Source organism: Pogoniulus pusillus, chromosome 5 (genome assembly GCF_015220805.1).
Source record: "Pogoniulus pusillus isolate bPogPus1 chromosome 5, bPogPus1.pri, whole genome shotgun sequence".
In the NCBI taxonomy this organism is placed as follows: domain Eukaryota; kingdom Metazoa; phylum Chordata; class Aves; order Piciformes; family Lybiidae; genus Pogoniulus; species Pogoniulus pusillus.
In genome coordinates, this window is record NC_087268.1 from 3,808,964 (window position 1) to 3,833,931 (window position 24,968).

At 40.4% G+C, this 24,968-nt stretch overlaps 1 protein-coding gene across 8 annotated transcripts in view; it reads left to right on the top strand.

Moving 5' to 3' along the window:
- The window catches only part of TBL1X (transducin beta like 1 X-linked), a 198,685-nt gene that overhangs the window by 37,024 nt on the left and 136,693 nt on the right, over positions 1-24,968 (top strand). Inside the window, exon 1 of one of the 8 annotated variants that reach the window (XM_064143039.1) lies at positions 13,814-13,893. The exons of the other annotated variants lie outside the window; for them this stretch is intronic. The gene's annotated coding sequence lies outside the window, so the exon portion shown is untranslated. Of the gene's footprint in view, positions 1-13,813; positions 13,894-24,968 lie in introns of those variants that run through there. 8 annotated transcript variants of the gene reach the window in all.

Here is a 24,968-nt window from a genome sequence, read left to right on the forward strand (position 1 = left end):
TCTAATCCTATTTTCCATGCCACTGTGGGTCTTCTCCTCCTGTGTGTTTAAGGAGAGAAGGAGACTTAACCCCAACTAACCTAGGACTGGGGTAGTGAATGGAGGAAACACAGATGGTGATCACTGCTTTTTTCTTCCTGCAATTCTACCCTTTTTTGTGCATCACTTGAGGCTTCTAGGCTTTGAGGAGCTACTAAAGTCTTAGAAACGTGACTCTGAGGCTGGGAAGTTGTGCACAAATATATCTCCCTCCTTTGGTTGGGACTGAGGGAGTTGCCAAGCCTTCTAAGTCAGAAGGGGGAATAGCTGAAGTCCCTTCTGCAGTTGCTGCTTCCCAGCTAACTCTACAGTCCTTAGCAGTTTGTCTTGATTATAGGAGAGGGTTGGGAGGTGGTGCATTCTCAGTTTGTGATTTTACAATGCTTACTGTCTCTGTAGGCTGGTATCTGGAAGGGGCATCCTTGTAGTTATCTTCTCAATGACTGTAACACTTCCAGGCTGGACAGTCACAGGCATGATGGAGAGTCTAGTTAGAACAGTTGTTACAACAGAAAGTTACTCGGAGTGTGTGGGAGGGAAGTAGCTTTCTCTTGAACTGATTGATCTGCAGTTGTCCTTGTGGCCAAGAGAGCCAATGCCCTCCTGGGGTGCATCAGGAAAAGTGTGTCCAGCAGGTCCAGGGAGCTTCTTCGCCCCCTCTACTTTGCCCTGGTGAGACCACACTTGGAATACTGTGCCTGGTTTTGGGCTCCCCAGTTCAAGAGGGACAGGGACCTGCTGGAAAGACTCCAGCAGAGAGCCATGAGGATGACTGGGGCACTTGAGCATCTCCCCCGTGAAGAGAGACTGAGAAACCTGGGGCTGTTTAGTTAGGAGAAGACTGAGAGGAGATCTTATCAATGTGTACAAATGTCTGAGGGGTGGGTGTCAAGTGGATGGGGCCAATCTCTTTTCAATGGTCGGCAGCAATAGGACAAGGAGCAATGGCTACAAATTGGAACATAGAAGGTTTCATCTCAGCATGAGGAGAAACTTCTTTACAGTGAGGGTGACAGAGCACTGGAACAGGCTGCCCAGAGAGGTTGTGGAGTCTCCTTCTCTAGAGACTTTCAAAACCCGCCTGGATGTTTTCCTGAGTGAACTACCCTAGGGGATCCTGCCTTGGCAAGGAGGCTGGACTCAGTGATTTCTGGAGGTCCCTTCCAACATCTGAAGTTCTGTGATTCTCCTTCCTCCCCACTCCCTTGCACTGCAGCCATGGGATCATGGATCTGTGAGGCAAATGTGAAGGAGCTGAACAACCAGGAGAGCAGCTGAAGCTGTCTTAGTGGTGGCAATCTCCAGTTAAATAAATTAGATGCAGAGTGAAAATCTCTTCTATCATTAGCCCCATAGCTGCAACTTTTCTCTGTGCTCTGTATATTCATTTGTGTTTGAGGTGATCAGTTAGCTGAAATACCCTTAAGCTACTTGGAACAGTTTGTATTTTAGGGCATTTGTTAGGGAATTTGTAGTGGTTTGGGATGCTGACTGGAAATTTGCTCTCCAATGTATTTCTCAGTGTTGTAACCCAAGTGAGTCATTTTAGCTTAGGCAGTGTTCGTTTTCTGATCTTCATCCTCGATCTCAATCCTACACTGTGGAGTTTTCCTGGGAATTGTGGGGTGTTAGCATAGGTGTCTGCCTGCAGCTCTTTGGATTATCTTGCTGGTAACTCCTTGGCTCCCTCTGGATCCTTTCCTTCTGCAGAAAGCCAGGAGAGGGAACAACGAAAAGGTGCTATCCGTCTTCCTCTGAGCTCCCAAGGCAAAAAAATGGGCTGTATGTCTAATCCCTTTCACTAATAATTCTGCTTCAGAACTATTATTTATTTTTCTAACATCTAAGTAAAGTCTAGTGTGAGTGTTTGGTATACTCTGACAGCCTGAATCTTGTCTCGTTGGGAAGTTCTGTACTTTTGCTGAATGTTCTGTGACTGCTTAAACTTTGTTTCTCCCTCCTGCCTTTTTAGTGTATTGTAAGATTGGGAAGACACATGTTCATACTTCTATATAACACTTTTGAGCAGCTTTTATTTCTTGTCCTTTAAACTATATTTCTGAGAGAATGGAAGGTACTTTATTTTTCCTGCAAGCTATTTGAAAACATTAGCCAGTGGTTGTTTTGGTACGTGCACACAAACAGACACATAAATTTATGTGCAGACACAAGTATGTGTATGCACACACACATATATAAACCAGTGAATATAAAAGCATCCTAGACCACACTGTGTAAGAATTCTTTTTTCTTCTGTGTTCCTTTCCTGCTTTCTTAAAGTAGTAGCCTCACAAGTTCTAACCCATTTTCTGAGTTTTCCTCAAATGCATTTATTTGCCTGAGTGTTAAGGTGTCAGCGTGCCCTGTTTAATCTTTACAGAAGTAATTTTCATACCTACAGAGTCATTCTGTTTTTCATACCAGAAATATTTGCATCAGTCTCACAGAATTAACCAGGTTGGAAAAGACCTCTAGGATCATAGAGTCCAAACTATCACCTAACCCTTCCAATTAACTAAACCATGGCACTAAGTGCCTCATCCAGCCTCCTTTTAAATGCCTCCAGGGATCATGACAGAACCACCTCCCCAGTCAGCCCATTCCAATGGTCTCTCTTTCCATGAAGAATTTCTTCCTAGTGTCCAGCCTAAACCTGCCCTGGTACAGTTCGAGGCTGTGTCCTGTTGTTCTGTCACTGGGTCCCTGGGAGAAAAGACCAACCCCCACCTGGCTACAGCCTCCCTTCAGGTAGCTGTAGACAGCAATGAGGTCCCCCCTGAGCCTTCTCTTCTGCAGGCTGTACAACCCCAGCTCCCTCAGCCACTTCTCGTAGGGCTGTGCTCCAACCCCCTCACCAGCTTTGTTGCCCTTCTCTGGACATGTTCAAGTACCTCAACATCTTTCTTAAACTGGGTAGCCCAGAACTGGACACAGTACTCAAGATGTGGCCTAGCCATTGCTGAGTACAGAGACAGAATGACTTCCCTTGTCCTACTGGCCACACTATTCCTGATACAGGCCAGGATGCCAGTGACCTTCTTGGCCACATGGGCACACTGCTGGCTCATGTTCAGTCACCTGTTGACCAGTACCCCCAGGTCCCCTTCTGCTTGGCTGCTCTCCAACCACTCTGTCCCCAGCCTGTAACACTGCTTGGGGTTGTTGTGGCCAAAATGCAGAACCTGGCACTTGGCATTGTTAAAATTCATGGTGTTGGACTGCATCCATCTATCCAGCCTGTCCAGGTTCCTCTGCATAGCCGTTCTGCCCTCTAACAGATTGACACATGCTCCCAACTGTCATCTGCAAACTTGCTGATGATGGACTCAGTCCCCTCATCCAGATCATCAAGGAAGATGGTAAACAGGACTGGGCCCAGCACTGATCCCTGGGGCACACCACTAGTGACCAGCCACCAACTGGATATGGCACCATTCACCACCACTCTCTGAGCCCAACCATCCAGCCAGTTCTTAATCCAGCACAGAATGCCCCTGTCCAAGCCAAGGGCTGCCAACTTGGGTAGGAGTTTGCTATGGCAGACAGTGTCAGAGGCCTTGATGAAGTTCAGGTAGACTACATCCACAGCCTTTCCCGCATCCACCAGGCGGTTCACCTGGTCATAAAAAGAGATCAAGCTGGTCAAGCAGGACCTGCCCCTCCTAAATCTGTGCTGGCTGAGTCTGATCTCTTGGCCATGCTGTAGGTGCCCTGTGATTGCACTCAGCATGATCTGTTTCATCGCAGTCTCAAATCTTTGCCAAGTCACTGCTCTTATGTTTCTATCATGCTTTATTTACAGCATAACCCTCTTTTGATATAAAACATCAGTAGTATACTGGACAGGTTAATTTATTTAGTTGAAGTCTTGACATCACTTAAAGAAAAGCTAGGCCATCAGCAGAGAGTATGGTTTAACATAATCCTTACCTGTCATGATTATGCAGGCAGTAATTTGCAGCTTATTGTAATGAAAACAGTATGTTGAACTGAATTAAAGATTATCTCTGGTACTGGGAGGAATTTCACCACATAAAAAACCTGGCACGTGGGGATTTGTGTTTTCAATGGTTTCTTTTTTGGTGTGTGGTTTGGTTTGGTTTTTTTCCTTGAGGTTGAATTAAATATTAACAATAGTTAGAAGGCTGTTGCTTCAAATAGTAAGTTAAAGTAGCTGGGGAGAAGGACATTAACTCTATGTGACCTCTGTGTTTTGCTGTGTCCACTAATGCTCTTGCACATTTTTTGGCCTTTGAAATACTTGGTAAATACTACTTAGGTTCAGTGCTGCTTTATAGCACCTGATCATACTGCAGCCAGCTGCATGCAAAGAAATTTGTATATGTGTGCTCCACCTGAAGGATAAAGAAACTGTTTGGCTCTGGCAAATGGCACAGATCACATAGTGCTGTCTGAGTTAGTCCCTCTGGTATGCTGAAATGCCAAGCTGGTAATACCTCATTGCTTGTGACAAAACTGTGATGTTTAGACTGAGGTTGAAAATACCGAGTGTATTGTTTTCGTTTGTAATCGTATCAGATGTATCAACGTAAGCATCTAGTTTTTCACTCCTTTTTGTGTGCATTGTCCTTTTTGCTGAGCCTTTCTTAAATTCCCTTCCTTTAATCTCCCTTCATCGTCAAACTGTACTGATAGAAACTGGTTTTGATGTTTAATCTTTTACTTCCCCATCCTCAGGTATTACAGGGAGTTATTAAATGACAAAGTCAGGAAGGTACCATGGTAGTCACTGTGTTCTATTCTTTGTAATGGTTAAGCATACTACAAGAAAGAGCTTTTTTTGAATTTGTCTAATATGTTTTTAACTTCCTTTTTTGACTTGTTGCTGTCTGACTCATAGAGGAACAGTTAGTTTTACTTCATGTGTGAGGGAGAGTGAGAACTCGCTGATATGCATTACTGTCTGCAAAGGTTCAGTAGGAAAAGCAGTGGCTGGAGGATGGTTCATTTCAATGGTTTTACTGCCACTAGAAGCAGCAACTGTCTTAAGACTCTGACCTTGTTGTTCTCCCAAGAAGAAAGAAAGAAATTGCAACAGGTTCACAAATCATTTCCTTAACAATTAATTTGTGTGTTATACCTGATATGCTTGGCACTTCTGACACAGAAAATCCATTGCCACTTTTAAGGCAGGAGTACCTTATTTTGAGCTACGTGAAAACTGCTGACATCCTTTGCTAGAAATAGAAAGTTTGTGTTCACAGCAAGTATTGTACTTGCTATTGTATGCTATGCAAGGTCTCCTTTAAACTTGAGCTTTGTGATATTTTGCATGAATAGTGGAATATTGTTACTCTTCAGAAAGCACCATCAGGCAATGCAAATGCCCATTCTCAACGTTCAGATTTATAGGAACCTACTCTTTTCTGAAATACACTGTTTTAAAAATGATGAAGTGACATGGATCACTAAGACTAGGGGATTCTCCAAGTGGAGGCCAGTGTGAAATCTTTCCTTCAGCCTTCCTGTTGTGCAGTGGCACTGGCTTCTGCCAGTTTTAGTGTCACTTCTGTGTTTTCTGAATTCATCGGACAGATTTGTCTCTGCCAGCCGCAGGATTTGTATGCCAACTCATACTTCAGTTTCTGATGCCTGTACTTCATTGGCTTCTTTCCTATCAGTCTAGTCCATCTTTTAATTTTTGGTAAAATGAATTTATCATAGTTTTGTGATTAAATAGAAGTAGTTGCTAAGGAAATCAGGTCTGGATCCTTTATTACATTTTAACGTTGTTCTTTGGAAAACTGATTATATCTTGCAAATTAGAGTAACATGTCAAAAGTAATAAATCCTGTGTAGCTTGTTAAATATGTCTTGTCTTTACTTCTAGGCTTTTACTGAAGCAGAGTGATGCTGTTCCAAACTTTGCTGAGTGTGAAGTGTTCTGTTACTCTTATGTGTTCACTGGTAACTAAGCATTTACCATGCTGGGTCAGAATTATTTTGTCTCAAAGACTTTACATTCAGAGTGTGATTTCATAGCTGTCAGTTAAATAATGGCTTTTCATTGATGAGGTTTAAATATTTATCACCTCTCAAAACAAACATTTGCAAAAAAGCAAGGGAGAGATACTTTTCCAGGCAAATTCAAAACCATGTCTATGAAACTTCCATTTACTTTCTGGTTTAAGCTGTGTGTCTGATACACAAATTTTGTTATTTGATGGGCTATAAAGTTAACTTTTCTCTCTGATGCTCTGAAAAGGCATGGCTTCTGTGTGGCTTTTCACTGCTGATAACTGGATTAGAGTTTTGCCTGTAATACTTCCTTCCAAGAGTTTATGGTATAGGTCTATTTCCATTTAAGAAATATTTGTAATGTTTCTAACTGGGAATTGTTTAGAGTGTTTGCTCCTTCTGTCCTGGTTTCTGAATACTTTACAGTTTTACTCATTTGAGCAGGCTTCATTAATAAAGAATTCTTTTGACTGTCTCTGCTAGGAGAAGTTTCTTGACATTTCTCAATATTTTCTCCAGCAAAGCTCTTGTTCATATGTTAATATTAATGAGACACTGAAATGGAGGCAGTGCAGAAAGCTTACTGACCTAGTATCAGATGCCTTTGGACATAATGTGTTTTCAGTCATCTCTAGATTTAAACCCTGAAAACAAAAGTTTTGGTTATTTGTTGGGTTGTTTGCTTGCTTGCTTGTTTTTAATATCCCACTCCCATCTATTTTGGCCTTTTTCTTTTCATTGGTAAAGATGCAACTCATTGGTTTAGAGAAGTAGTTGCCTCTGAGAGGTAAGATTGAATTCAGTGACCAAAAAGAACCATTTCTTAAGCAAATCAAATGTACTTCAGTGGTGTAGGCTTGAAATGTACGCGTTTGATGAAAGCTAAAAACACTGGGCAGGTATAGTTGCTCTGGTTGGCAAGGAGCAGGATACTAGGGTGATGAAGTAGAAGAGATAGGTAAGAAACCACATGCAAAAAAAAAAAAGTGTATTTAGGGAAGAAACAAGTGAAAATATGAGTAAACAGAGCACACAGGCATGGACTATAAAGAAAAGAAACTCCTGCAGTAAGATAATGGCCTCGGGAGTATTTCCAAGCTGTGAGGTGGCAGTCAAATTCATGTACCAGTTACCTCCTGACCTAATTGGGATGGGAACTAAACAGGCACCAGCTCTTTCACCTTGATGTCCACATCAAGAAAACACTGGTGGAAGTGCTGGAGCTTTTGTTAATGCAGTTGCCCCCCAGTGTGGATGTTGTGTGGACTTGAGGTATGGAAACACTTAACCCAACCTCTGCCTGTGGAACGATGGAGAGATTGTGTAGTAGGACCCACTTTGGCACAGCAGTTGCCATTCAGTGGCCTGTGGTTGCTGCTGTGGCTTGTCAGCCCAGAGGGGAATTACTTGTGGTGTGTAGGAGCAGTGCCATCAGCCCAGAATGAACAAAATGTCCCCATGCTGGGGCAGCACTAGAAAAGAGAACATTGGAGAAGTACAAAGAAGCAAATAAAGAATTATTTTTGCTCCACTTAAGACACATTGCCCTCTTTGCACAAGTGAGCTTCTAGCAGTTGCTGAAAACAGATTTGACAGCAGCATTTTTTACAATTAGATCAGAACTTCCCAGGGTCATGTAGTGAAAATGGACATTATCTTTTTTTCTTTTTTTAATGTAAATTTCAGCAGTTTGAATGCATGTTTTCCAATTAATAGTAATTCACAATAGGCATAATTGTTTCATTTGGTCAAGTTTTTTTTTGTTACTAGTCCTACCTTTAAAGCAAATGTGATTGATTGACATCAGGCACTTTACTGCTGCTGAGACATACCTAGCTGGAGCAGCAGATGTACTGTCTAGTGAGTAAGGACTCTGGGCAGCAGACTCTTCTTGTGTGTTTCTTTAGTAGTTGTAACTCTAATTTATACTCCTAGGATATATTTCTTGTATAATACAGCATAGTGGAAGATGGGTGGCTTGGGGGAATCTCTGCCCCAGCTGCCACATACTCCCTTTCTCACTGCTGAGGAAGGACAGGGGTAGAAGAAGACTGCCTTGGCAGTTTTGATCCAAGTCAGCCTTTCCTGACTTCAGCCAGGTCACACTGCAGATAGAAGAGTTTTAGCTGCCTGTTTGCCTTAGTAATCAGTCCACTATCTGTTATTTCAGCTCCATGGGAGGATCAAGTCATTTTCTAATTTCTGCCACGGAGAGCTACCAATTTTGGTGTCCCTGCTTCACTTCAGTGTATTGTGTATCTATTACAGGCTCTTCCCATTCTGAAATTGAGTGCTGTTAACACATAAAGAGTTGCTAATTAAAGAAGGTGGGTGGAAAAACCTTGTGTGTATGTTTCAGTTTCCAAGATTCCCATAATCCTTGGCATATGATTGATTGCCAAAACAATTGAGAACCTGCACTCAAAATAATGGGATAATATTATACTGCCTTTTTTTGGTCAAGGCTTGAACTAGGAAAAGAGAAAACAAATGATTAAAGGACTGGAAGAGGAAAATTTATCTCCTTCCCTTATTCACCAGGGCTTGTTTTGGTTTATTTTTATGTTAAGGTCAAGAAAATTACTCTCTTACAGGCAGTATCTAGCTGCCTCTTTTAATCTGTAGTGCATTGGATGGCTAAATATAGGAATGCACATGCAATATTTATGTTGCTTTGACACAAGGATATGCTCTCAACTTGGCCTGATCCAAAAAGCTTTCATCAGGGTAGCTTTTTTGGTCAGAATTGCTATTGCTTTCTTAAAGTTTAGAATCATACTACAGCCTCTCCTATTAATGAGTTTTACAAGTGCCTCATATTTGCTTTGTTTGGGATTAAACTGATCCCATGTAAACACATGCAGTTTTTTTGGTAAACAGTGGTATTGACATAAACAAAGCAGTACTCATTTCACATATGAAGTCCAAAATCTCCCTCCTTTCTCTTTGAGGTTGCTTTCATAGTAAAATGTTGATTCTTAATTCCTGGTCACTGACTGAATCTACATTTTCTGTCCAAATACTTTCCTTAGCCATACCTAATGTTGATCTGAAGAGCTAATAAGTAATGAAAGGCAAACAACATCTTGCACGGTTCAACCACCTGCTGTCAGAGTAGGTCACTGGAGAGGCTGTGTCACTTTGCAAGAGTGCCCTTTGTAAATGGGAGACACAGAAAGAAAAGGTGGAGCATCATGTCAGTGCCGTTCTGTAGCAGCTCTGGAGAGGGATTTAGCTGACGCAGATGTGATGCAGCAGTGGTGAAAATGCGTACTAAGCAGAGTTGATACTAAAGCTCGTGGGGAATTCTGCTTGCCCAGTAGGATCCTAAGCACCATACATGAGGTGAGAAAGGTCCCCTTATTATTCTGAATCTGGTTATATCTGCAACTATAATGTCACATGGCAATGCCATCACTTCAATAAGGGAATTTCTTTGGTTTGCTTTTTGCAGCCATAGCTGGGGTTTGTACTTCTGTGTTGCACACAGGTCAACTCATTTGCTCATTCTTCAAACTAGTAAGGGTCAACATGACTGTAGGACTGCAGATATTTTGATAAAGGATGTTTTGGCAACATGCAAAAATACTTCCTGCAAAGGATAAAATAGCTGAATCTGTCTCTAAGGATTTTGCTTGCTTTCTCTTTTTTCATTGTCTTTGAGAATAGGAAACTTAAAAGATGGAAGCCCAGAGTTGAAAAACTGTGGTAAAACAAGACATTAAAAATATTCAGGAGGTGTAAAGAAAGTAATTTTAATGGAACACATAGCAACCCACCTCCATCATATCGCTGGTAATTGCTTTAATTCACTAAGTTTACCTTAAATAATTTCAGTGTTCTGTGTTGCATTGAGTGTGGATATCCTGCAGTGGAGTCTTTCTGCTTTCTTTTTTACTTCTCTGTTTTTTCTTTTTCAACTCTTTCTGATCTCACCAGGATTTACCTGGAAGCAATGTACAGACTTTTTTTTGTTAAGCTAATTTTTGCCTACTGTGTTAGTATTCTAGCACTGATTTAGTGTCTGAGATTGGTTGGAGTTGTCTCAGAGCAGTATTTAAGGCAGCCAGTAGTGACTGCTCTAGGTGATATTTCAGGGAATTTGGAAATCTGTCCTTTTTAAAGCTCTTCTGTATGTGTCTTCAGTTATTTGCCAATGTTTTCAGTAAACTTAATACCTGTGAGACATATTTCAGTGTTAATTGTATACTGCGTCCGATCTGTTTCAGAAGGCATGGATTTTATTGATACATTGATGTTTAGGGTAGTTGTGATATAGACTGTTTTTAGCATAGGTGGTCATCAGGAAGGCATAGAGGTCATGAAATAAATAATTAGTATCTTGCATCCTTTTTTCTGTTGCTCTAACTAGATAACATAACCTTTTCTGGCCATTTTTTTTTAATAGATGTTTGACCCTTATGTCAAGCAATTGCAAAACAAAAGCCTAATCCTGCAAGCACTAAAGCATATGTGAAACTTGCTTAGATAAGCATTTTTACTGATAAGAAGGTTGCTGAGGTGAGTCACGACACACTGGCCTGTAGTAAGAAATCCATCAGTGTAATTATTGACTCTCAGAAGTGTGAGCATGTCTGACAATTATGCTTTAAAATATATTTTATCTTCATAAAAAGAATTACTGCAGGAGTAAGCACTCCTGTGTTCCTTACCAGAAACAATAACAATTCTCCAAAGTGTTTTCAAAGCCTTTCAGAAGTCTTACTATGGAGGGTATGCCTCTTCTCATGTCTAGACTAATTTTTTTTGAAGTCTTGACTGGTCTGTTCATTCTGACAGGCACCACAGGACTCTTAAATATACATAGATTAAAATTACTATGAAATGACCTTTTTTTTCATATTAAAAAAAGGTAATTAAAAAACCTTTATCAGTAGGTCCTGCATGAGTAATACAAAATTGTATTTTTAAAATGTTTGTTCTTCCACAGTGCTCTTTTATGGGTTTGGTGAGATTAGCCTGGCTCAATACTCTGACTCTAATTCACTAACAAAAAATACTGCACCATTTGGCTGAAACTCTATCAGCAGGTATTTTTGTCCAACCAATTCATGTTAGCAATTACTAAGTTTCTGAGAAATGCAAATATTTCTACTGTTTAGTTGTTTTGTTTTTTTCACAAAGCTGTAACTTCTTGTCAGCATCCAACTTTGCCTGTTAAATATCAGGTATTTCATTCTGTGGAAGCTTCTCTATACATTCAGTATATTGCCCTATACTCAGCTGTGCCTAAGGGGCTAGATGTGTGTTGTATTGGTTCAGTGTGGTTTGGCTTTCAACTTGGAATGTGGGCAACCTTACCAAGTGCCAGCTATGATCTTAGTATAATGGGTAGTACTGCACTTTATTTTCTTTATGCTGGGATGTCATGAATCTCCTAAAAAAGATGGGAAGCCTGGTTTATAGTCAATCTGCTGCTCAGTGTCTGGGTGGCCATCTGCTTACTCCACATGGAGAGCTTCAATGGGTGTGTGTGGCATGAGTAGTTTTAGGAAATCTTAATTGCCTATGCTGCTGCTTTGATGAAAATGCAAGTCAATAAACTGAAGGAAGTAATTCTGGTCTTGTGTTTTCTGCTTTTGATCCTTTGAACAAATCTAAAGTCACTGTAAATTGATCAAAGTTAGGAAACTCAAGCCAAAAGTATCACTGAAGTGATGCCCCTAGTGAACCTGGTAAAATACCACTTGTGAAAATTTTGGGTGCTCCTCTTGTAGCTTCTTGCTTGCTTTTAATGACCCTTGGCAATGCCATATTGTTTCTGGTTTGCTGGTTATTCCACTTGACATTTGCATATGTCAAGTCCTTATCCTGTGTCATACCTATACTTTTTCTCACATGATACAAATACATGCACCCCACAGTCACAAAACACAGTAATCAAAAGGTACTTCTTGCTGTCCATTAGAAAAGAGTATGCTGTAGATAAACATACATTTAGAAGCTTTAGATTCCCTGAATTTGGAGTTTGGCTCTTTTGTGTGCTTGCCCGGGGAGGTGGTGGAGTCGCCGTCCCTGGAGCTGTTCAAGGCAGGATTGGACGTGGCACTTGGTGCCATGGTCTAGCCTTGAGCTCTGTGGTAAAGGGTTGGACTTGATGATCTATGAGGTCTCTTCCAACCCTGATGATACTGTGATAATTCTGATAGTTTTCATATATAAAATTCTGAAGATTAACAGGTGAAGTTGGGAGGTCAGCAAGAAGCAACAACTGGGACTTCCATTTCTAGCTGCTTCTGTTGGGTAATTGAATCTGTTCAAGTGTGGTATGTGTAAGAACCCTGTTTCTTTCATGGAAACATCAAAACCAAACAGTGCTCAGATACAGATAATTCAGTAATTGAAAGATCAAGCACCGTAAAGCAGCAATGCAAAATTCTTTAATGTAGCCTCTTAACTTTGTGTCATCCTTGGCTTGTATTAGTCATTTACTGTAAATCACTGCAGTTCTTGTCCTTCCTGATAATACTGTACCACACTGTCAGCTTGAAATATTGCCTGCTTGTTTTTGCTTGCAAGCTGCAGGCTTTTTTTACCAAGTATATTTACAAAGATTGCAGTATCCATGTGTATACATATAAACTGTATGCCTTATTTGCTCGTGTGTTTTGCCATACGTATTTTCCACCTAGGAATGGGAGTAAATTTTGATGCTAAGACTTTGCAACAGGCACAGGCATTTGTATTAAAGTAATTTTTTTAAGCCTCTTGAAATCATGCTGGTTTTCTGCATTGAGATTCCGTGTTAGAAATAAAAAACACACTTCTATTTTACCAAATTTATGGATGCTTACATTCTAATTTATAAATATTATTTATGTAAATCCCAACTGAAGACATCAGGAGATAATTGTCTTGTTTGTCAGAATACTTCTTGTCAGAGTAAGCGTGCACTTACTCAAATGCATGTGTATTCTGTATTCCATGTATTGTAGACCAAGAGCCTAACCAGAACTGTGCCTGATTTTATCTGCAGTGTTAGTGAAGCATGACCTTTTCCATTTTCAAAACCAAGAAAGCCAAACTGATCCATTCACACCTAGCTAATGTGGTACAGGACACAAACCCATTGGTATAGCATGGGGCAAGTTGCACTCCAGCATGTAAAATGCTGAGTGTTGCTGCAGCTTCAGGTGAGATGAGTCATCATCAGACTTGGCATAACTAGCTATATGATGGGGTTTTTGTCACTTCAGTTATAAAATCAAAGATGTGTTTAAGCCAACTTGGAGTTATTTTTTTTCTCCTCACTACTAAGCAGTTAGCTAATTGTGGAGAAAAATACTGCTTCTTGTGACTGACTCAGCTCAGCAGACCAGTGGTAGGTAACATTCTAGGTCCATACTGTCCTTCAAAGATGCATGAAAGTGCTCTGAAAGCAGAATATCTAAGAGGGTATATATATTCCATCTGTCGAGGTGATGTAATGAGTTATATTAGTCTGCAGTTTCTACGAGGTAATGCTTGGGGCTTTGCACAGCTGCGCTCTTGCATTGTAGTGCAGCAGTGTTACTAGCATTGCCTTTTACACCACAAGGTAGTAACAGAAGGCATCCCATGTATTTGTAAGCTTTTTGCCTTATCAGTAATACACTCATCTGTGGAGGACAGCACATACTATGTATCTAAATGAGAATTGGTTAAGGTAAACATGATGATGTGCAAAAAAGAGAAACCAAGTTCAAGTATAGCTAGGGTATTTGTTTTCTGAGAAGAATAGTACACTGCTTGACTAGAATGCTTGCTTTATTTACAGAAAACGTCTTAGGTGAGAGAACAGTGTTGGCCCTGCTAATTACTTGAAAGAAAAGATACTTTTTGGAATGCAGCTGCAAAACGTGTAACATTTCTGAGGTAATTAAGAGATCCTGATCTTTAAGAGAAAGTAATTAATGTTCTGTCTAGTTCTTGTAATGTTCATGTTCTGGGCAAACTTTTCACAAAGGTAGAATTTTTGTAGTAGTGTTAGGAATATTTGATTGTGATTGTGAAACAAGCAGTGTGATGTGAGTAGCTGCAATACGCTGCCTTGTGTAGGAATGGCGATGCTGTTTGCTCAGTGGTAGTAAGTCAGCTCCTTTCTCTTGTATGTCAGCTCCTGCCTTTTAAGGGTCGTTTTTGTGTTTTTTTTTAATGTGAGCTGTCATTTTCAGTATGGTCTGGATTTTAGAACAAGAAGAATATTCAAATTATACATTCAGAATCCTGGAAAAGATTTTTCAGAAGAGCATATCAGTGTAAAGCCAGCTTTGCTAGAAGTGACTATAACTGAGTAGCTTTTGCTCTGACAGCTAAGAGTAACTATGTATGGGAGGAGGTGGCCTAACACCTAGAGGCTTGTTTGGATAGTGTCACCACGAAAAGGCACTTTGAGTGCCAGCTGAGAACATGAAGATGAAAGCAAGCCGTAGAGGCCACCAGTATGTCAAGGTGGGTAGGGGTTTGGCATCTCAGCAGGCTTATGTAATTACTTGGTGGAGGACAGAAGTGGTCATCTATAACAATCCCTTTAGAGATGGCTTTTGAGTGGAGGCACAGGCATTTGGTGTGGAGTAGCGTAAATACCCTTGTTACTGTGCACAGAGTTGTTCATCTGTTCGCTGCTAGTGTTTAGAGGTGTGGATTTCAGATTAAGAGTCAGTCTCAGTTGCTAATTCAGCTCTGCAAGCCCCCAGGGTCTGCTCTCAGACATGTCATGCTAGTCTTTATCTCAATATGCAAATATTTAAAATGAGAACATCTGTTAACATCATAGGATGTTGTGTAGATGATTTAATAGTTGTAGCTGTTTGTACTAGGTAAAGTACTGTGATAGTGCCACTAAGATGGCTCTAAGCCATCAGTATGATGCAGCTATGGAAAAGGCTAATGTGCTTCTAATGATGCATTAGACATAATATTTTGGTGAGAAAGGGAGAAATGCTGATAACATTTCACAAAGGCTCTAAGACCTCGTTTGGAATAATATTGTGTCCAATGCTCTTGCCTTGAAGGGGATAAAAGATGGACTTAAACTGAAACAGGTGCAAAGACAGACTGCTAGGCTGATCAGAGTTACAGACCATTTATCTTTCAAAGAGCACATTAGAAAGCTTCTGTCATTTAGCTTAGTCAAAAGAAGATTGAGAAGGGATAAAATTTTCTTCATAAATAAATTCATGGGTAAGCATCAACAATGAAGAGCTGTTTCAGCTAAAGTATAACCAAATTTTCATATTATATGTTCATCCTGAATTAATTTAGACAAATTATCACAACTGTTGTCATTCTTTCCTCCAAACTGGACAGCGAGGCAAAGAACCAGAAAAAAAACTGAGTCTGAATTCAGAAGGCAGCACAGGAGATTCTGTTCTGAAATGACTATAGAAAGTTAAGTTAGGAGATGAGTCTTTGGATTTGGAGTATTGAGGTCTCCAAGTGGTCTGCAGGGAGATGGAAGTGTTTTCGTTGTACTTATTTGGTACTGACAGCATGCTTCTGCATTTCCAGTGGTTGCTTGTGCGTAAGAGGTACGCTTTTTCAACTCTTCTCCCAAACCCCTTGATAACAACTTACCGTACTTGTCCCTTGTTCTACTCCCCATCTTCTACCATATACCATGGAACCACCTGCAAGACCTGGGATTGGGAAGGAATGGCTTCTCTTTGGGAATCAAATTATACAATAGCTATTTTTTATGCTGCTGCCTTGTGTGAGACATGATCTACCTCTTGTGATTGTTTAGGATAATTTGTTACTTGGCAGTTGTTAAAAAAAATTACATAGCTATTTGCAATGACATAGGGGATAGACAATGTCTTCAAGCTCTGGTTTGGCCCTGACTGGGGACCCACCAAAGCTGCTATATCATTCCTCTTCTTAGATGGACAGGGGAGAGGGGGAAATATAACAAAAGCCACTTATAAGGTAGAAGCCATTTAATAATAATACTAATAAGCACAAGCAATAGACCACACATGGAAGCAAAAGCAAAGAGAGGTGTTATTCTCTACTTCCCATCAGCAGACAGTGGTTGGCCTCAGGAAGCAGGGCTCTGAACATAATGGTTTCTCTGAAGGATGGATGCCATCTGTGAATACACTCCACACTTCCTTCTTTCACTTAAGTCTTGTATCTGAGCTGACATCATACTGCATGGGATACCCCTTTGGACAGTTTTGGTCAGCTGGTTCGGCTGTGTCCCCTCCCAAGATCTTGCCCACCGCTCAGCATACTCTTGGGCAGGAGAACAGCCTGGGTGCTCTATTCAGCAGCAGCAAAAACACTGCTGTGTTATCAACCCCCAGCTGCAGCATTGCAAAACACAGCACTAGAAAGATGCTCAGAAGAGAATTAACTCCAGCTCAATCAAATACAAGCTCCATCTCTTCTTCTATGGTATTCTATAGTTACAGCCTTTTCTATAGCTGTTTTGAGAAGCATTTGCAGTGTTAAGGGCACATGGAGCAGATAGACTATGGAAACTTCAAAACTGAGTATTCATTCATCTGCAGTTGCACTTCCTATGCCTTTGAAATATGCTAAGGCACGTACTGAAGTGCTGTGTTGGTGATTCATGCAAGGTGTTGCACTCTTCCTCCTGTTCAGTCTTTACTGATTGATGCGGAGTAGTTTTCCCATCATGTGGTCTGAGAAACATCTCTATTTGCTTCCTGTACCTCAAGGACTGCTCTCAGTAAGTGAGGTGGTGCAGTTTGGTTATCCTTCTGCCTCTGCATTTGCAGTGTTTTGGTGAGGAAGTGAGCTTCCAGGGAAACCAGCGCATCATCAAAGATCTCTGTTTGAAAGGGGATACACAGTGGGAAAATGCAATGTGAAACTCTTCCATAGAATCTTAACTTTGGTGTTGAATTAAATAACCAGAATAGGAGCAGGAAGTAGAGGGTGATAAAGAGCAGCACTTCCATTAGGTTGTTTTGCTTTGCAGAAAGCCGTACAGCCTGAGAGAGGGGTAGTGTTTATAACACATTCATGGCATAGCAGCTTCCTGGTAAGTGCAGCAAGAAGTGTTGTTCTTAAATTAGTAAGTGAAAAAGTATCTGCTAGAGGGTGGGCTACAGCTTTCTAGATTTTGTTCTGGACTGAATTTAAAGAGGCAGTTTCTCCTAAGATTTTCCTTGGATGGTCAGGTTAAAATGTGAAGTCTAATTTACTGAACTTTTCTAGGCTCAGGCTGTATTGTGCCACCAGACATTCAGCTGAATGAAGAGGACTCCATGTTTTAGGTAGTTACTGTCATAATTAAAAACTGACCCAAACAGGGAGCTGCTGTAATGTAAACCTCAATATTTACAAATACATTAGGCAGTGGAAAACTCTTAAGATAAGGGAAGGTACTATTCCTCCTCCTACCAGTAACTTGTATGGTTTTATACTTACTATTTGAAAAGGAGGCAAATGATTTTGAATAGCTCATTGATTTTATAATTGGGGCCAGCTGAATGTCACTTCTGATTTTTCCCATAAGATGACTGTAACTCCCATTTAGGAGTAATTCTGTTTAAAAAAACCGTGTTGAGTTCAGAAGGATGTGCTTTAATTTCACTGATTAAATTTAATAACCAATCTTTTGAACATTTTAACTACAATATTTATAGGAGACAGTTTAAAAAATGGATGTTACTTATAATTTACTTTGAGATAGAATCATAGAATCAACCAGGTTGGAAGAGACCTCCAAGATCATCCAGTCCAACCTATCACCCAGCCCTAGCCAGTCAACCAGACCATGGCACTAAGTGCCTCATCCAGGCTTTTCTTTAACACCTCCAGGCACGGTGACTCCACCACCTCCCTGGGCAGCCCATTCCAATGCCAATCACTCTCTGTGGCAAGAACTTCCTCCTAACATCCAGCCTAGACTTGCCCTGGCACAACTTGAGACTGTGTCCCCTTGTTCTGTTGCTGGTTGCCTGGGCAAAGAGGCAGTGTCATCCCTTTAGCCTCTGCCTACCTATCCAGCCTGTCCAGGTCCCTCTGCAGGGCTCTCCTACCTTCCATCAGATCAACACCTGCTCCTGGCTTGGTGTCATCTGCAAACTTACTGATGCTGGGCTCAATCCCCTCGTCCAGATCATCAATAAAGATGTTGAACAGGACTGGGCCCAACACTGATCAAACTCAAAAGCCATACTAAGGAGTAAATTTTCCTGGATGGAGCTTATACTGTGATAAATTCCTTTGCTGCTCAATACCTTATGTATTGTCAGTCTAGGGAAAATGAAATGCAGAGACCTTGTCTTTCATGGACAACTGTTTGATAGCAGCTGCACTGTTTGTATTGAAACCATCTGATTATCTCTAATACTTTCAAATGTTCTGAAACGAACTCCTAGCAGTGCCCTTCATGATGAGTAGTCCTATAATTAATGTTTTCTGAGAGTACCAGGCCTCCAGCACTTCTCTCTCCCAAAGCTCTCTGAAGTGTGAAGCTCAAGGATCAAAGAATTGTTAAGTGTATTGGCTTTAGACTGTACAAAGTATAAACCCAGATCACTAGTTTGCTGGGAAGTTCTGGAGCTTGTCTAAGTGAGCAGGTTAACTAGCGCTAGCCAGACTGTAATAGCTGTAGTGATCATGCTTAAATCTTCTGATTCTAGAAGGAAAACATTCTGGGCTGAGTGAGGCTTCTTGTGGATGAAGGTTAAGGCAAAAATCTATTAATTAAAAAAAAACACCCCAGACCCCTTCATGGAAGAGATAAAATAGTACAAAGTATGACTCTGTCACCATTATGCTGATAAGTTTTCCATGCCAGGAAACCATTAGATGGTAACGTTCCTTATTTTCCTTTGGTCTTGAGGGCTCTGGGGGAGGCATTGATGCAATGAAGTGCAGATGGGACAATTCTTGGCTTCATGCGGGTAATTTGTGAGGGGAGATGAACTCCCTTTGTAAATGATCCTCTTGGCCTTACTAGTAAGGAGGTAGGTATGGGTGAACCAAGTGCCACTTTCCTGTCACTCGTGATGGAAACTAGAATGGAAGCACTTTGGTACCAGGGATGCCAGGGCATGTGAGCAGGAAGAGGAAATTAACAGAAGAGAAGGGTTTCTTAAAGTGAGTAGAGGTAAACACTGAAATTTCTTTTAAGACCTTTTGCTCTGTTTGTCTGTTTGTGGACTTCCCTTGGGTTTGGTGGTTTGGTTGGTTGGGTTTATTTGTGTGGTTTTGTGCATATGTGTGCATGTTTAGTTCTTTTTTTCTTTCCCTTTTTTAATTCAGCATCAAGCTACAAGTAATAGTTATAGCTGTTTATGTTACTCTTCTCCTAACTAATGAACAAATGTGAAAGTATGGGTGAATAAGAGACACAGAGAATGCCAACTTTTGAGAACTGTATAGAATCACCAGTGATAATTGGCTTCTGGTTTGAGTTTGCAGCCTTTGGGCTATTTAGGTTTTGAAGCCTAGTTCCAAAGACATGAGTCATATCAACAGTCTTGCTTCCTCCATGGGATAGGTGACTGGACAAGGCTGGGTGCTAGGTTGGACTGGATGATCTTGGAGGTCTCTTCCAACCTGGTTGATTCTATGATTCTACTGCAATATGACAGTGGGGGATTTGTAGGGTTGGGCTGTACTGGTGATGGGAGTGTAAGTAACTGAATCTTGTTCTGCTTCAGCATCAGCAGGCAGTATTTGAAATTGAAGAAAAAACAGTACATTGAATATATTTGTGTAACTGTTTGAGACCTCTTGAGAAGAAATAAGAATAATTGCCATCCTACATTATTCCTACATGTACCTTTCAATATTGAGGGCTTATCTGTACAATCCAAGTATTTTGAACATCTTTATTTCACTGTTGCATTTGAGATCTAGTAAAGATAATTAGATACATCTTTCAGCATTAAAATGTACTTAATACGCTGTGGCTCAATAGATGAATGATTCATTTGGAAATGCTGTGTTCACTGGGGATACTGCATTACACTTCATTTTTATATATTGAACACACAAAAATAATGTTGAAAGGCTGCCTTGTAGTGTACTTAAATATTATTCATTATTTGTTATTTATCTGTAAGAAGTCTACTGTTTTTATTTTGTATAAATCAGATAATTACTTTTTCCTCTTGGTTTCAATATTGGAAGAATCAAGATATAATAGAAACTCTTCTTCAGCAGACACCTTCTAGCACTGAATCATTCATTTATGCTCATTAAGTATGCCATTATTAAATGGCTACTTAGTAATACAGTAGCAGCATAGGAGGAATTGCTGCTTTCTTAGGGGAATCTACATCTTTTCAGCAGAGGTTGAGATTTTTAAACCAAGAAGATCAGCTGCATGAATGTTATTACACTTTATGAAGATCCTGGAGCTCAAACTCCCAGGTTCTATGTGAATATTCCACCCTAAGGAAAGGCTGCCTCCCTTCCCCTCCCGAGGGCACTCTCTTCTGCTTTCTCACAGACACTTGTGCTGGTCAGCCTCCCAGATGTTTTAGCACATGGCACATGGGAGGATCCAGGAACAGACCCTGTTAGTTGTTTGGAAGGAGTACAGTGTTGGACAGCAGCAGAGCACAGAGGTAGACTGAAGAACTGACACTGATGATGTCACCCTGAAGGGATGGGAAGAGAAGCTTAGAGCTGCTGCTCTGTTAAAGAAAATGAGTGATGTGGCAGACTAATGTTGTAGAAGAGGAAGTATGGTGGCTCAGAAGGAAAAGGAAAGATGAACTATATCACCTTGGACCCTACTTAGAAATAGTGCAAATGTGAAAGAGACACAATACAACCTACCCTAGAGAAACTGACATGTTATGGCCAAGACAGGTGGTCTGTGTGGTGGGTGGGGAACTGGATGACAGGCCATACCCAGAGGGTGATACCAAATAGTTTTTTTTAACTAGGCAGCCTGTCACAAGTGGTGTCCTCCAGCAGCTGATATTGGGTCCAACACTGTTTAATATCTTCATAAATGATCTGATGTTGGGATCAAGAGCACCCTATGAAGTTTACAGACAACACCAAAATAAGTGGGGAGCTCAGCGCTCCAGATGGGAGAGCCATTTGCCAGGAAGACCTGGCTAGGCTCAATGAGTAGACTATCAAGAACCTTATGAAGTTCAGCAAGGACACATGTAGGGTCTTAAACCTGGGAGTGCATAATCCAGGAGTGCATCTCAGAGTGGAATCCAACTGGCAGGAGAGCAGCCTTGGGAAAAGGGACGTGGAGATCTTGGTGAAAAACAAGCTGAGCATAAGTGAACAGTGTGCTGCAGGAACCAACAGGATGCTGGGTTGCATCAACATGGGCATCCCAGCAGAGGTAAAGAGGTCATTGTCTGACTTTAGTCAGTGTTTGTCTGACCATACCTGGAGCACTGTGTGTGGTTTTGGTCCATACTGTACAAAAAAGATGGGCGCAGGCTGGAAAGCATCCTGAGAAGGGCCATGAGAATGATCAAAGGACTGAAGACCTGGCATATGAAAGAAAGGCTGAGAGAACTGTGTTTGTTCAGCCTTGAGAAGGCTTAGGGGAGAGCTTATTACCATGTACCAGTACATGTTAATATATTGGATGGAGATTCTTTTACAAGGAATCATATGAAAATTAGAAGGGGCAATGGGTGCAAGTTGCACCTGGGGACATCCTGATTGGACTGCAGGAGAAAATTTTAACAATGAGTACAGTTGACATTGGAATCATCTCCAAAAAGAAGCAGGGGATTCCCCTACATTGGACATTTTAAGACTGAGGTTGACAGGGTGCTGGGACATCTCATTTAAACTACACTATCACCTAGAAAGATTGGACCAGTTGGTCCCTGAGGTCCCTTTCAGCCTACATTCTGTGATTCTGTGGCTTAACCACAAGGAAGTTTATCAAGATATGAGTCAAAATGGCATGTGAATTGTGCCATGTAAATATGATGCTGTATGTGTTTATGTTAGAGGGAGCTGAAAGAAGAGGGAATAATACTAAGAACAAGCTCAGGGCAGCAACTGACAACAGGTCTGGATTTAAATCCATTGTGACTGTTGTAGATGTTTATTTTTCCACAACTGTAGTCTTTTGGGCAATGGACATACAAGGTTATAAATTGTAGGAAACTAAGTGCAAACATAATCTGAAAGATTAATCTTAAGTTTTTACTTACACTAGTTTTGTATTCTGCTTTACATTCACCCTTCTGATATATACTGGTCTTGAACTGTGTTGAATCTAAGGGAAAACTGCTGCAGCATTTGCAGCACTTGTGGGTTGTGCTACCAAAGCTCTTATTAAGCTGTGCAGAGAGGCCTTCTTCATAATTTGAAACCTGGATTGTATTCTAGTGAGGAAATTGTGAGGAAGAGGAAGAAGCAAACACAGGGAGATGAATGGAAGAGGAGGAGTTATGTGAGATGGGAGAATACATAAAATATGAGAAAAGAAGGAAATGAGATAGAGGGGTGATTAGTTGGAAAGCTGACAGGTTTAGGTTTCCAGTATGTGAGTTGTAACTACTGACATCTAAATCTGTGTTAGGAACAATCTTATGGCTAGTTGTTAGTTTAAATTGATATCAAGAAGCTGAAGTCACCTAACATACTAATCTATGTTAAGGTTTGTGTTACCTCTTCTTTTCGCCCTGATTTGTAACTGGCAGCTTTTGAAGTCTTGAGGTAATCCAAATATCTAATTTTGAATATCTTAAAGTGGAGAATGTTCTCAGTGAAATTCTCATCAAATTTGAATTTATTATATCCCTCTGATTTCTGTCTACACTGATGTAATTAATATTCTGTGTGTAAACCCCCTATTATTAACAATCCAAACATTAAAACTATTATAACATTAGAACTATACATAGAATCAGCTTGGGTTTGATGGATAGTTGGTGAGGTTGTGAGGAAGACTACAGATGTCTCTTTTGAACAAGGTAGAAGTTCTCCTTTTCAATGGTAACTTCCCTCAAAAGAGCTTCAGAAAACTGTCTTGGATAATGTTAGAATAAGCACTGCAAAGCTGAGAACATGAAGAATGAAGGTTGTCTGGAATATGTTAACTGAGCTTCTTTGGACATACACCTTGTGATATAATACTAAATTATTGTTGTTGTTTTTTTTTCAACTGGACCAGAAGCACATGAAGACTGTGCAGCAAAGGAGGCTGGTCTTTGAAAACTTGCTTTCTTTTGTTGTAGAAACTTCAATCTAGATAATGAATAGGGTAGTGAGCTACAAGAAAGGTAGTATTTGTTGCCTAGTTAGGGCAAATGATGCCAGCAATTTTTTCTCACCATTCAGGCTATTAGACATTGGAATAAACTCCTAAGGGAGGTGGTGGATTTGCCTACATGAGACAGTTCAAAGGCCCAACTGGAAGGGTGCTGGGCCATCTCATTTAAATTCTATTCTCACCCTGACAGATTGGACTAGATGATCCTTGAGGTCCCTTCCAACATGATGCTCTATGAATCTATGAATACAAATCTCCCATAAAATTAAAGTATTACATAAAGCTAGGTGCTAAAAAAAAAAGAGTTTTGGGAATCTCTAGTTGAAAACTAAAGTTCATAATCCTAATTCAAAAGTTTCATTCTTTAAGTTCACAGACTATGAGGATCATACAATATACCTTACAGAGAACTGTAATGCAATCTGTTATTTTGACAGCATCAGAGGAGTTCTGTGAGAAACAGCATTTCTGTCCTCAGAGTGCTGTTCTGAAATGGCACAGAATAACCCAGAGTAGATGAAGGGCTGTGCTGTGATTCAGTTGATGTTTTTCAGTACTGTTTCTTAACACTCACTGAATGAGGTCAGGATCTTGTGGAAAAAAAATGTATGTCATGACCTAATGAAAAGCCAGTCAGACTAGATGTGATCAAGGAGGCCAAGTTAACTCCAAATCCTTAAAATTTAATTAGTTTCAACTTCACTAGATGCCTTACATATTTTAAGAACTTAGGGTTGTTGAGGATGTTGATGCTTACATAAAGCTTGTTGATTTTGTTTTGTTGTTTGGTTTCTAAAGTGCTATGCTTTCCATATATTTATCCTGGGAGAATCTGGTTGCATAGTGTGCAAAGAACTCTTGAAAACTAAGAAGCATAGTTGCAGTCAGATTTGTCATTTGTCCTGACTTCTGCTAAAATCTTTGCAAAATTCTCCCTTGTTTACTTGCCCCATTACATATTTACTTGCATGATAGATAAGGTTCACAGTTTTAACTGTGTTTTAGGGGAACTAATTCCATCTTATCTGGTTATGTTCTGATTACGGTCAAAAGTACTGTTTAAAGAGATTAGTTTTAGTAGTTATGCCATATCAAATACATTGCTTTTTTGCTTTGTTATTGATAGATCATGGCATCATTGATCTGTTATTGATAGATGGACTGCTCTAAATTAGATAGTCTAATTCTGGACATTTTGACTTTTGTGTCAGCAAAGTCATGCTTATTTAATTGCAGCTCTGTATATCTGCAAAACACTGATTCCATATGGTTGAACAGTATAGTTCTTCCCAGAGAGAGTCATTTGCCAGTGGAATGGGCTGCCCAGGGAGGTGGTGGAGTCACCATCCCTGGAGGTGTTCAAGAAAAGCCTGGCTGAGGCACTTAGTGCCATGGTTTAGTTGACTGCATAGGGCTGGGTGCTAGGTTGGCCTGGATGATCTTGGAGGTCTCTTCCAACCTAGTTGATTCTATGAATTCATACTAGTGCCAGGAGAAAGAAGGATATTTTTTTTCAGCTCCTGCTAACTGACAGTGCACCTGTACACAAACCTCCTTTCAATTTTTGAAGTGGAAATTGAATTTGTAGGATTTCCTTGGTCACATGTTAACATTTTTAAAGTAGCTTAAAGCCGTGGCTAACAAAGCCTTGACTGTGTTGCTGTCTGTGCTCCTAAAAACAAGTGATTAAATATACCTAAATCATGTAATCCCACCTTCTTGTAGTTTGAATTCATGTGAGGTTTCTCACAGA